The following is a 13,061-nucleotide window of genomic DNA, read 5'->3' as shown; positions in this document are numbered from 1 at the left end:
TGAAAATGAGTCTTGCGAAGAACATACACTTGCCGAGAAAATGTAAATTAAAAATTCAGGAGGTTCAAATATCATGTATATTGTCTATAAAGAATACAATATGTATGTAAAAAAAAAAGAAATATATAAATAAAACTTGGGCGTGTTAATTCAGGATGATAACCAACAAGGACGTCGGAATGCATTTTTCAAACTGATACTCCAAAACTACATACACCCGTTTGGAACCGTTGAAAGGTAAATAAAGTGTCAGGAATAGGAGTAAAATTTATGGTTAATTATCAGACACCATTTTAAATGGGGGAAGCATAAAATACAAGAAGCAATACCCAGAGCAAGTGACAAAAAAGAAGCTGTGTAAATTGAAGGTTTTTACAACGCTTAGATCTGTAGCTCTCTGCTTTATCATGTTTTGTTGTGGCACTAGAGTGGGGAACAATAAAGTAGGTTATAGATTGTCATACTTTGACATGGAATATCTCAAGAACAGAAGGGCTACAATTAGTTCATTAATATACAGACATCCCATTTAGCGAAGATTCCTGTTTATTCATATTATGACTCCATGGGCTCTGGTAGCATCATAATTATTATAGATTAATGTATTATTAAACATACAGTTAACTGTAGTCCTTCCACCTTTGTTAATAGTTTGTGTGATGGTAAGATAGCATTCCAATATGTCCTGCAATCTCAGCTCTGTTCGTCTCTCTGTAAACAAGCTTTAAAATATTTCTCCGACGACAGTTTTGTTCCAATTTCATTAAAACTTGGTACACTAGCAGATTATAATAAAATGTCTTTAGTTTGCTCATGTGGTTCCGCAATGAACTGGATGGTGATAAAGTGGAATGGAGCAATGAAAAATTGATATATAAACAATGGCCTACAAATAAGTACGAAGTAATACCCAATGGTTGGTTATATTTCCAACGAGGTCATTAAATTGACCAAAGAAATTGCAAAATGCTGACTTTAAATGGTCCTTCAACATCAACTTATTTGTCAGTACTCTGCTCTGGTTTAAATAAATGACCGTACTCGAAGCACGCTCTTGCCTACAGATTCAGCTGAGAGACATAAACACCATAAGCAGGTGATCGTGGAATGTTTCTAGGTAGATTAGGAAAGTTGACGATGGAAAAACTGAAGTTGTTCCATTTGTTATATATATTAGTTGTTAGTTGGTCAAAAACGTTTATAGACAGTAAAACAGATGGCAGACTTCGTGTCTTTTATTTCGAGTTCACTGGGATATATGGAGTGGACATACGAATAAAATAACTTTTGTTAGATGTCCAACCTCCCCTTCAAATCAACTTTAGAATACTTATAAGTAGATGCAGAATATTTAATTTTTAACAAAGTAATTTTGTAGGTGACCAATCACAAGATTAAAAAATTTCAAGTTCTATTTTTATTGAAGAAGCTTTTGTATATGAAGCACGAAAAAGCACGGTCTTCAGTTTTTGAAATGATTATGTCAAGTGTATTAAAGTCTATATTTTGTTATTATAATTTGGGTTAATATTGTAATTTCAAATTTTCTAAATGTTCTTATTTTGAGAATCCATATTTAATTCACACCATTTCTTGAATAATTTGTAGCATAGTTCTTTTGAAGTTTCTCCTTCATAGCAATTAAAATTCTAGCGCAATAATGTAGCCCTCTTTTTTTCTCTTAAGAAAACATTAAATTTAAAATATCGGAGAGGGCTACATTATTGCAGCTATCAATATTCTCCTGAGGAGTAAAGAGCATACAATGTATCCTTGTTTGTAAACATTTTTATGAATTTTTGGAAACCACTATAGGTACTGTAAATCAAATTCACTTTCATTGGCTGGAATGTTAAACGTACAAATGTTTTAAAACTGGAAGGTTACTTTGAAGAATTTCTTCTTTTTTTTTTATTGAAAGGGACATGTGAGTATAATGTAGATTACCAGATGTGGAATTAGAAGCTGATTCCTCAAAGATTACGTTGTAATAATGAAAATTACAAATACTATATTGTTAGAAGCTTTCATAGCTGGAACTAAATATATATTGTTCATGTAGCCTTATTTTTTCACTTCCAGCTTACTGAAGAAAGAATAGATGGTACTTGTTTTACCTTTTAATTTTCTGATGCTGTTCTTTAATATGTTTCTAAATCTCTTTTTTCATTCTGACAAAGTTTCGAAGTCTTCCCCTTCATAAAGAGTCTATCGTGAGGCATATTACTCGAGGGAGTTCATAAAAGAAGGGAAGCTCTGTCGCTATTTAAAGATTGGGTCTACTTGAATTAGTTAAGTGCCTAGAGGAACGATTTTTTCAGAGTTACCAAAAATAAAAAAATTCTGTTAAATTCTTCAATATGCTACTTCCCCTTTTTTTGTTCCGATCTCATTAAAACTTTACTCAAAAGAAGACTTCACTATGATGTATTATTGGGATTTTGATTTCAACAATCAGTTTTGTCATGGCTACTTTATAATGGAACTTTTATGAAATTTCTTCAAAATGCTACTTCAGATACAGTTTTAAATAAAATTGGGGTTTCAAGTAAACTTAACATCAGTATATACTATACATAATTTAGTTATTAGTTTTTAATTTCGAAGAGAGATCTCTATTCGGCTACATGTTTGTTAAATTTCAATGAAAACTTGTACACAAGAAGGCTACACTTAGATCAGTTTTTGTTGCCATGGTTAAGTTATTTTAAAATGCTTCTCTTCTTACAGTTTTGGTCAGTTTTCAATAAAAAATGGTATTGAAGTAGACTTCACTAAGATACATACATGCAATTCTATTTACGATTTTTTTCCCGAAGAACAACGATTTAGAGAAGTACCTCAATTGAATAATTTTGCCAGGAAGTAAACATCGAAATTTCTACAAAAATAAACACAGGTGTATAGCAGGCTTTATTTTTTTGTACAATATTACAATAGCTACAAGAAATTGAAACAAGAGGCCCAAGGGCCTTAACGGTCACCTGAGTATAATACAACAATTTAGAGGATCCATAGAGTATAAAATGAACTGAAAGGTGAAGCTTTGTTGCCCAAAAGCAAGAAAAATAGGATGATGAGGATCAACAAAATAATTAGTCTAGCATTCGGTAACAGTTCATAAATTAGGTTCTAATCTGTTCCTATATATTTATCATTTATCACCATCACCACACAGTATATTAACAAACTATCAGTCTTCTATACTATTTTAATTCCTTGTTGAAAACTCTTACATTGGCCTCTCTTGGTCTTTGATGAACATTTAATAAGACAAGTTATTTTTGTCTCATTTTTATTTATTTATTACTCAAAAGTCTAACTGATCATTAAAACTATGAAAGTACTTTTGTATTATACAATAAAAATTCTTGCATAATTCTCTTATTCTATTAACCTTTCAAGTACATTATTTACAGTGATTAATTATCAAAAGTAAATGGCAGAGGGGAATAACTCCTCTCAGAAGACTACAAATTAATAGAGCCCTTGCCAGAACCAGAACACTTGACCAAATGATCCAGATGTTCAAAAATCTGGTAAAAGTACCCTTCCTTATTAAAACATTTACTCTTTTTGCCTCTGATATGCCCAGGTGCAGAGAAGATTTTTAAAGAAATAATGCATTTTTACTACAGATTCACTATATTATCAAGAGAGCCCCCTCCCCACTGAGAAACACCAGAGCCTCTGACCTTGGGACCAGAAGTTTGCTCATTATAAGTAATCACTTTGTCTATCTGCTTAACACTAAGGAGCAGACAGGATAATTAAATAGAATTAATGCATTTTCACTATATTATCAAGTTTGCGGGTCAGGACGGACGGACGACGGACACCTTACCATCGCATAAGCTCTTCTGGTCTCTGATCAGTAGAGCTAAAAATGGAACTCGTAAATTTGCATACTTTTTTCATTGGTCCTATACAGACTTATTTTATTATTTCCTTATGAAATTAGGATGAACTCAATTTACGTAAATTTACGTTGAATTTACCTACCTTAAATTTCCATACACGTGCAAACTTCATCACGATTGATGAAATGTAGACGCAACCGGCGTAATGATAATTATAAAGAAAAAAATCACGGATTTCAAAATTGAACCAATGAATACAAATGTCAAATGGCTGCATGTATTTGTTTAAGATCTACTTGTTAATTACAGTATAATAAGGTTTTATTTCACCAGGTCCCAAGTTGTTGGTTTTTCATTTAAATTACATGTAAATGGCAGATTTGGGCTTACATACGTAGTCTGTGAATAAAATAACATTGATTGGCTATCAGCTGATGACAAAAAATAACAATCCTATTCATTATGTAATTTAAATATCTTGAATGTAATATCTTTTTCACGACTGGACTGGAATATCAAGTTCAAAAAATGATGAACCAAAAGTTGTTTTTACTGAAATAGACCCTACTAACGAAAATAGAAAATAAAGTCATATGTGTAAATTATTAATAAACACCTTCTTATCCAGGACGAGTCTCTCTCTTGCTGAGGAGATGAAACAATAATTACAGAACAGAAAGTACAAATCTTACATTAAAGTTTTGAAATGCAACAAATTCAAAATTGTCTAAAACGAAATTGTTATACCCCCGCTTCACAAGTGGGGAATGGGGGTTAATAGTGATGGGGATGTCCGCAGGTACGTCCTTCCTTACGTCCGTTACATTTTTTTTTTGGGGGGGGGGGGAGGGGGGTAACCATCCCTTATCTGCAACTCCTCTTAAACTACCGATTACAATTTAATGAAACTTTTACAAAATCGTTATTACAAAGTAGCATTGTGCATCTCATATTTTACCTTTCGATCGGACACCTATTTGGGGGTTTCCCCATGGCAAAACATCCATGGACATTGACATTCTTGGTACACTAGAGGTTAGCCATCACTTATCCGCAACTCCTCTTACACAAAGGAATGCAATTTAATTGAATGTTTACGGAATCTTTATTACATAGTGTCATTGTGCACCTTCTTCTTTAATTTTCCATCGGAAAGATATTTGGGGTTTGCTAGTAAAAAAACATACTAAACCATTCTCTGTTTAACTTTGAGGGTACCCATTTCTTATCTGCAACTTCGGTCCTCCTATACCACTAAATAAAAATTAATGAAACTTTTACAGAGTCTTCATTACGTTGAGGATTGAGATGACCCCACCCTATTTTTGTCTTTTCTTGATTATCTCCCCTTATAAGGGGGTAGACCCATCATTTTTTATAATTTAAACTCCCCTTCACCCAAGGATGCTTTGTACCAACTTTGGTTAAAATTGGCCCAGTGGTTCTTGAGAAGAAGTTGACAATGTGAAAGTTTACAGACGGACGGACATACAGACAGAGGACGGACGGACGAACGACGGACAACTGGGTGATCAGAAAAGTTCACTTGAGCTTTCAGCTCAGGTGAGCTAATAATGGAATAACGGCAGAATGAAGGAATGACAGACGGAAAGGTGTAACACTATATACCCCGACCATTTCATGGTGGAGGCATAAAAATTGGAAACACTCAGTAAAAATATCTGGCTACGAAACAATGGAAAGTTATATGTCAATAAATCTGTAACAAGATTTAGGTGTCTATTAAGTGTGCATAGTATGAGGCACCGTTTTGGTATTTACTGCCAAAAAGTGATATCACCTATTCGAATAGGTGATATCACCTATTCGAATAGGTGATATCACCTATTCGAATAAGTGATATCACTCATTCAAATTGAATAGGTGATATCACCTATTTGAATAGGTGATATCACTTATTCGAATAGGTGATATCACCTATTGGAAATGAATAGGTGATATCACCTATTCGAAAAGGTGATATCACCTATTCGTGCTGAATAGGTGATATCACCTATTCGAATAAGTGATATCACCTATTCGAATAAGTGATATCACCTATTCGAATAAGTGATATCACCTATTCAAAATGATTAAGTGATATCACCTATTCGAATAGGTGATATCACCTATTTGAATTGGTGATATCACCTATTTAATTTGAATAGGTGATATCACCTATTCGAATAAGTGATATCACCTATTCGAAAGGAATAAGTGATATCACCTATTCGAATGGGTGATATCACCTATTCGAATAAGTGATATCACCTATTCGAATAAGTGATATCACCTATTCGAAAAGGTGATATCACTTATTCGAATAGGTGATATCACCTATTCGAATAGGTGATATCACCTATTCAGAAGCTGAATAGGTGATATCACTTATTCGAATAGGTGATATCACCAATTGAATAGGTGATATCACCTATTCAAATAGGTGATATCACTTTTTGGCAGTAAATACCAAAACGGCGCCTAATAGCATAGTGATGACACACTCATCTAGAATTAAAGGGCGTCAAGAAAGTTCTTCCACATTTTCCTTCATTCAACATATACAGAAAAGATATATGTATATTTGGTGGTAGTAACTAAGAGTCCCGCTCTTGCTATTGATAAGGTTTAATTGTGTTTTTTGAAACGAAAAGGGAAGGCAGGTATTGAAACAGATGATGTCTGTGCAGAAATTCAGAGATGCAGTATATTGTATGAAATATCTTAAGCACACACGGCAATTATTCCTTTCAAATACCTACACAAAATTTATCAAGTCAATATAAAATTCCAATATGGTAAACCTATTCTTTTGAAAAGTGACTGATCTTTCTAAACTCATCAGTTTGTATAATGCAAAGTAAGCTATGAAGAAAAAAGTAAATAATCCTATATTTTTACAAAAAAATGTTCAGTACTAGTTCTGTCATTTGGGTGTTTTGAAGATGTATATACCATGTTATTATATTTTCATATGGAAAAATCCTACAACTTCATGTAGAAATTAATTGCTATAAATCGAAAACAAAATCATGTGATTTTGTCCCACTGGAAAATTAATCTCTTTAGTTAAATACTACTCGAAATTTTCAAAAAAAAAATCATATTGAACAAACTTTCTTAACACCCTTTAACTTTCAAGAGAGTTTACTCTTTAAGACATAGGGTAAAGGGTTAAATCAAAGAGCTATGGGTTAAAGCCACACAATAGACAGCTCTTTGTCGACCATACCTGTAATTTAATTTTAAAAAAAAACAAATAAACCTTTGATGACTGAAAACTTGTCGAAGGAATACTTCTCCACAACTGCATTAATTAGCGGTGCATTAAATGAGCACAATCTTAAAATGAATTTCATATGCAAAGAGAAAATAAACCACATAAAGGCAACATTAACACTATATTATAAAGAAAAAGATATTCTGGCATTTTATTTTTTGGAATATCAATCATGGTAGCAGCTAGTAAACCAATGAGAACTATGGATGCTTTTTACCTCATCGCTGTATTTGTAATTGAGGACTTTATTATATTGCATCATCGTCAGTTCATTTTACATTTTTGAAGCCACTTATAGGCATCATGATTCGTAAGAATAATATTGAGGCGGTGGCGCCGTGAAATTTACACGCATTACACGTATCGTTCACACCATTCCTTTCGTATTTTGTCAAGTTTTCCTGACGAAAATAACTTTATTGTGTTATATTATTTAGTGATCCTTTGACGCAATCTCTGACGTCAAAGTGACGAAAAAAGTAACAACTTCATAGGAGAAGAACTGAAAAAAAAACCCATAATTATAAAGCATTCCATAAAAATCCATTATTCTTGTCTCTTTTCAATATGTGAAAGCAAATCTTCAAATATCTTTTTTCCGTACTTCTTACAGTAAAACAAAAGATTAACAAAAAGATGTCTTTTATAATGTTAGCCAGTATAATCATTTATCAATAATTTGTCACTTACCGGGTATCTCTTGAATTTAATTCCAACGGTATAAGGAATTGCCAAATGTACAAGAAAACTTTGACTTGAACGTTAAATTACGAGGAAAAGAGATAGTAATCATGTATAAAATCAAATTTTTGGCCTTCAACTCAACATTAATAAGATTTATCGGCGACGTCTTTATCAATTAACAATAGTTACTTTCATTCAAATTTTGACTCGAAATACCCCAGTGAACTCGAAATTAATAAACGATAATGCCTAACTTATAACTTAACTGTATAACAAATAGGATGACTTCAGCTTTTTCATCATCAATTTCCCTTATTCATATAGTAATATTCCAACATCACCTGCATCTGGTATTCATGTTTCCCAACCGATTTGACACGCAAGAGCATACACTGAATACGATAAACTTTTATACCGAGGCAGAGTACTGACAAATGTGTTGATGTAACAAGGATTTCAACAATTCCGTTTAAATTCAGCTTTTCGCAAATTCTACGGACATTATAATGATGTACATGTATTTTGTAAATATCACTTATTATTGGGTTGTTTTAATGGTAACCTAACAACTAAGCTTTATGAGAAACGTGATGACTTCAACTTTTCAATCGTCAACTTCCCTTACTTATGCATGTAGCAATATACCCTTATCACCTGCATATGGGGTTTATGTCTCTCAGTTGATTCGATACGCAAGAGTATGCTCTACGTATGAACAATTTCCAAAACGAGACAAGCTATTGACAAACAAGTTGATGAAACAAGGATATCAACAGTCTTGTTTAAAGTCATCATTTCGCAAGTTTTACGTTCGATACAATGACCTTGTCAGCACATACAACCTATTACTGAGTCAAATGCTGACTGATGTTTTCCATACTAATTGTTAGGCCATTATTTATACACTGAACTGTCTACGGATTTTTCCGTTTTTTTCGATTTTGACAAGGAGTACACGGCGTGTGTGACCGGTCGACAGGGGATGCTCACTCCTCCGTAGCACGTGATCCCACCTCTAAATTTTTAGGTCCGTGTTTGCTCTGCTCCAAATTTGTATCGTTTCATTGGACTTTCGAGATTTGTTACGCAAGAGCACACGCTCGTGTACGTAAGAAAAAATTTTAAAACAAGACAGAATTCTGACAAATATGTTAATGATGCAAGGGTATCAACGATCTCGTTTAAAGTTAACATTTGGCAAACTTTTAATAAGTTAATGATACAAGGGTATCACCAATCTCGTTTAAAGTTAACCTTGTTTCAAATACAATCTGTTGTAAGGTCGAATGCTGAATGACGTCTTTCATACAAATTGTAAAGACATTTCATTTTCACACTGAGTTAATTTTCTACGGATTTTCCGCTTACCCGATCATGACAAGGGGCACGCGGCGGTCGCGACCAGTCGTCAGGGGGTGGTTAATAGATTAAAAATCATTCATTTATTAGGAATCTCACTGGACAAAGTTTCTATACCAAAATGTAAGAAGACCAACTGCAAAATCTTCTAATATGTTGTCTACCGAATAGAATTGTCTACAGAGTAGAAATTATTCCACTTCAGACAAATTTATAGAATATTGATTTGCTAAAAAGAGATCACATGGCGCCCTAAAATTTTCTAATAGGAATGAGAGTACCAATTCCCCGGATACTTATATCATTTGTTAGATAAAGAAGTTAACAGTACTAGGCGTTACTCCATTGGCTTAATTCAGGTATGTAATTATTTTCATTATATGTAAAAATACTGAAGTTTGAAATAATGAAGGAATGAGGGAATACTTTTTTTTTTTACAGAAAATAGTAGGGGAAATTGTAGGAGTAAGGGTTGTTGTTTTTTTTTTTTTTTTGCAGGGTGTCATTTATATTTACTGCCGATCCTTATAAGTTGTAAAAAAAAAAATCAAAAACAAAAAAACCTGCAATTGCAACCTAGAAACTCCGTAGAATAAAGTTTCAAACGATGCAAAGGATTTGTCTAAAATTGAATTAGTAAAGTATTGAGAAGGCATAAGGTTTGTATAGCGTTTTATTGGAAATGATTTGGTACTCTTTTCACAATACCAAAACCAATAGTATAAAAAAGTACGACTTTTCAACACTTTATACAACCATTCCCCACGATATATTAAAGAGCAGACTTTTTGACATTATAGATACATGTATCTGCAGACTTCTGCTTCTTCAATAAATTCACATACCTTGTCATTGGTCATCAGCAAACTTACTTCTGTTAAAAGAGCATACTGATACTACATACAAGTTCTCCGAGTAAGATATTATAAAGATGCTTGTGAAAACATGAACCTCTGAAAACATCTAAGTTGGGATGAATTGTTGTGGAAGATTAAATATGAAATGTGAAGATATTGAACAGTAATCATTCTCACACATCCACGGGAACAATATAAATTGTGAGCAGAGCCAACATCTGAAAACAGAGGTGAGATCAGGTGCCATGCAGGAGGAAGCATCCTCTGTCGACTGGTCAAACCTGCCGAGTGCCCCTTGTCACGATTGGGTAAAAATCACGAGACAATTCAGTTTGAAAATGCTGGCCTAACAATTTGTGTGGAATATCTCAGTCACTATTCGACTATCTACAAATTGATTTGGAAACAAGGTTATTGTATCGACCATAAAATTAGCGAAATATTGACTTATACGAGGCTGTTGATATCCTTCTATCATCAACTTATTTGTCAATGACCTGTCTGGTTTTAGAAATTGTTCCAATGTTCGTAGAACATGCTCTTCCGTAATGAATCAACTAGGAGACATAAACTCCATATGTAGTCGATAATTGTATATCGCTGCATATAAATAAAGGAAGTTAATTGACAAAAGAAGTGCTGAAGTTATCACGTTTTTCATAAAGTTTAGTTGTCAGTTTGCCATCAATGTCTTTCATTGTAAAGCGTCCAAATATGACATAGATGTGTCAGTCATTCTGTTTCTTTTATTTCGAGTTCAGTGAGATATATCTAATCAACATAGGAATAAAAATGACTTTTATTAATAGAGAAAACGTCGTCGATATAAAATTCTCTTATAGTTTATAAAATTGAATATGATAAGTGTTCGTCTTCTTGACATTTTATTTTGAAAACCAAAAGACTCTGAAAGCACATACAGTTTGTATAGTAGAAGCCATTCATTGATATGAAAATCTACAAGTGTCATCAAAGAGTATGGTAAATGAGTGAGCCTGGTCTCTTTTCCTGTATGACACATTTCTTTTTTTCCATAACTATCTTTTTTTAACTTTTAATTGTTATCTAATAACCCGGCATTATATAAAATAAAAGTAACTTTTCTATCTTTCTTATTGCCCTGGATATTAATTAAGTGTCGAAAAATCAGTATGACATGATTTTGTCATGGTCAAAGAAATTCATATATAAAAAAAAAAATAATTTGTAGAAAGGTTCCAGCGAGGCTCGAACTCGCGACCTTCTGCGTGTTAAGCAGACGTGATAACCACTACACCATGGAACCGCTACAAATAATTTTATATAAGAATTAAAGGCAATCACAATCGATTAGTATAACAGCTTTACGGCACTGGCACTTGTGGACAGAACCGTGCTTCTACGATGCACCTCCCTTTAATGATTAAATTTTTTTTTTAATTATTTATAAAGGATGATGTGACATAACTGCTATCTGGGGCCCCTTTTTCTACGACGAATTATATTTAATCTACAACGATTTTGATAGTTTTCAAACATGAGTGAATAAATACGACGCCTTTTGAATAGTTTCATTAGTTCCGACACATTTTAATTATAAGGATTACTGCATTATCTATGATTTTTTAGACCCTATGACAGCAACATTCGGCCAGGTTTGTGTCAATATGTTCTTTTATGAAAAGAGAATAGGCGGGTCTTAGTACAATAGAGAGATATGCATGTCTGAGAAATTTACCAAGTATGTGGCTATTGTTATTATTTCGCACATAGTCGCTCACCGAGAACAATTGTCCAATCTGATGACAGAACGACAAAACATGCTGTCGTTTACTACATGTTTACAATTATCACAGACACGTGGTTTGGGTCAATTTACACAATATCTCTACTACATTTCAAACTTTTAATGGTCAGCCAAGGCTGTTTATACATAATAATACATATGGAATCTCAGCGTTTACCGTTCTGGGTCAAGAAATGCACATGAAACTTGTATTCACTGATACTCGGGAATACGTGTAGACCTAGCGAAATGCCTACCAAACGCTTTACAAAACTTTAGATTATGTATATTTATAAATCAATTGTTTGTAACTGTGAGCTGGGAAATTGTAGATCCGTGCCTAATCTGTGACTCAAATGCATAAAAAATTGTTTATCGGAAAGTAGGTAAAAAAGCATTTTTTCCAAGCATAAAATTTCCTTAGTATTTTTGTGGTACTCACTCGTAATGCATCTCATTTAGCTGATTGGTCAGTTAGAAAGTATGGCCAGTGCCTCGATTAGCATATGAATTTAATCTTACGTCAGAAAAAATAGTTTCGTCGATCTGTTCACAATAGGAAAGGCCAGCTAGATTTTACCATTTTTTAAAAAACAACATGTGAGCGCAGTTAGGTACATTTTTCTCCTTTCACATATAGGTAGATTTCAATAAAATACAGTGACCAGCCAAAGGAGAAAAATGTACCTACTTGCGCTAGTATATTTTAAGGGCTTCAAAGAGTGGGGCGGGGCCAAAATTCAATGGGAATCGGATGTAAACATGGCACCCCTACCCAAATGAAAGATCTATATCTTCCAAATTACGCTTTTATTTTTGTTAAAAGTAGTTTTCCATAAGGGTACACATATCAGTGATTAGTTGCATGCAGAAATTAGAGTAAAATTTGGACGTTTAATTTTTTGTCAATTTACCGGAGGCCGTATGTCACATCATCCTTTCTATATTTTAAATCTCTAACCACTTCATCTACAGGTTTCTGTTTTAAAATTACATTGATCCAAATCCCGATGCAATTCTAATATCATCCGTAAACCTTTTATATAACAGTATTAAGTGGTAAGGAATGGTACTAAAATTTGCATCTGGTCGTAATTTTAAGGTAAATTGACCAGGCTCACTCATTTACCATAATCTCTGATGGCACTTGTAATTTACATTAAAATTACGACCCAGATGCAAATTTTAGTTCCAGTGAGTTCGAGCCTCGCTGGAACCTTTCCACAAATTATTTTTTTTTATTACATATGTGGTAA

The 13,061-nt window shown here is 33.3% G+C and overlaps 1 non-coding gene across 1 annotated transcript; it reads right to left on the bottom strand.

The window, feature by feature from the left end:
- Nucleotides 1-11,252: 11,252 nt before the first annotated feature.
- Trnav-aac (transfer RNA valine (anticodon AAC)) lies at nt 11,253-11,325 on the bottom strand. Its single transcript has one exon. It is a non-coding gene; the product is annotated as a tRNA-Val (tRNA).
- Between the last annotated feature and the right edge of the window lie 1,736 nt (nt 11,326-13,061).

This window comes from Saccostrea echinata, unplaced genomic scaffold (genome assembly GCF_033153115.1).
Source record: "Saccostrea echinata isolate AGI-Se365-2 ecotype Australia unplaced genomic scaffold, CSIRO_AGI_Sech_v1 ptg000004l, whole genome shotgun sequence".
Lineage (NCBI taxonomy): Eukaryota > Metazoa > Mollusca > Bivalvia > Ostreida > Ostreidae > Saccostrea > Saccostrea echinata.
Note: the sequence above shows the minus strand (reverse complement) of the source record. Positions and strands in the feature narration are given on the sequence as shown.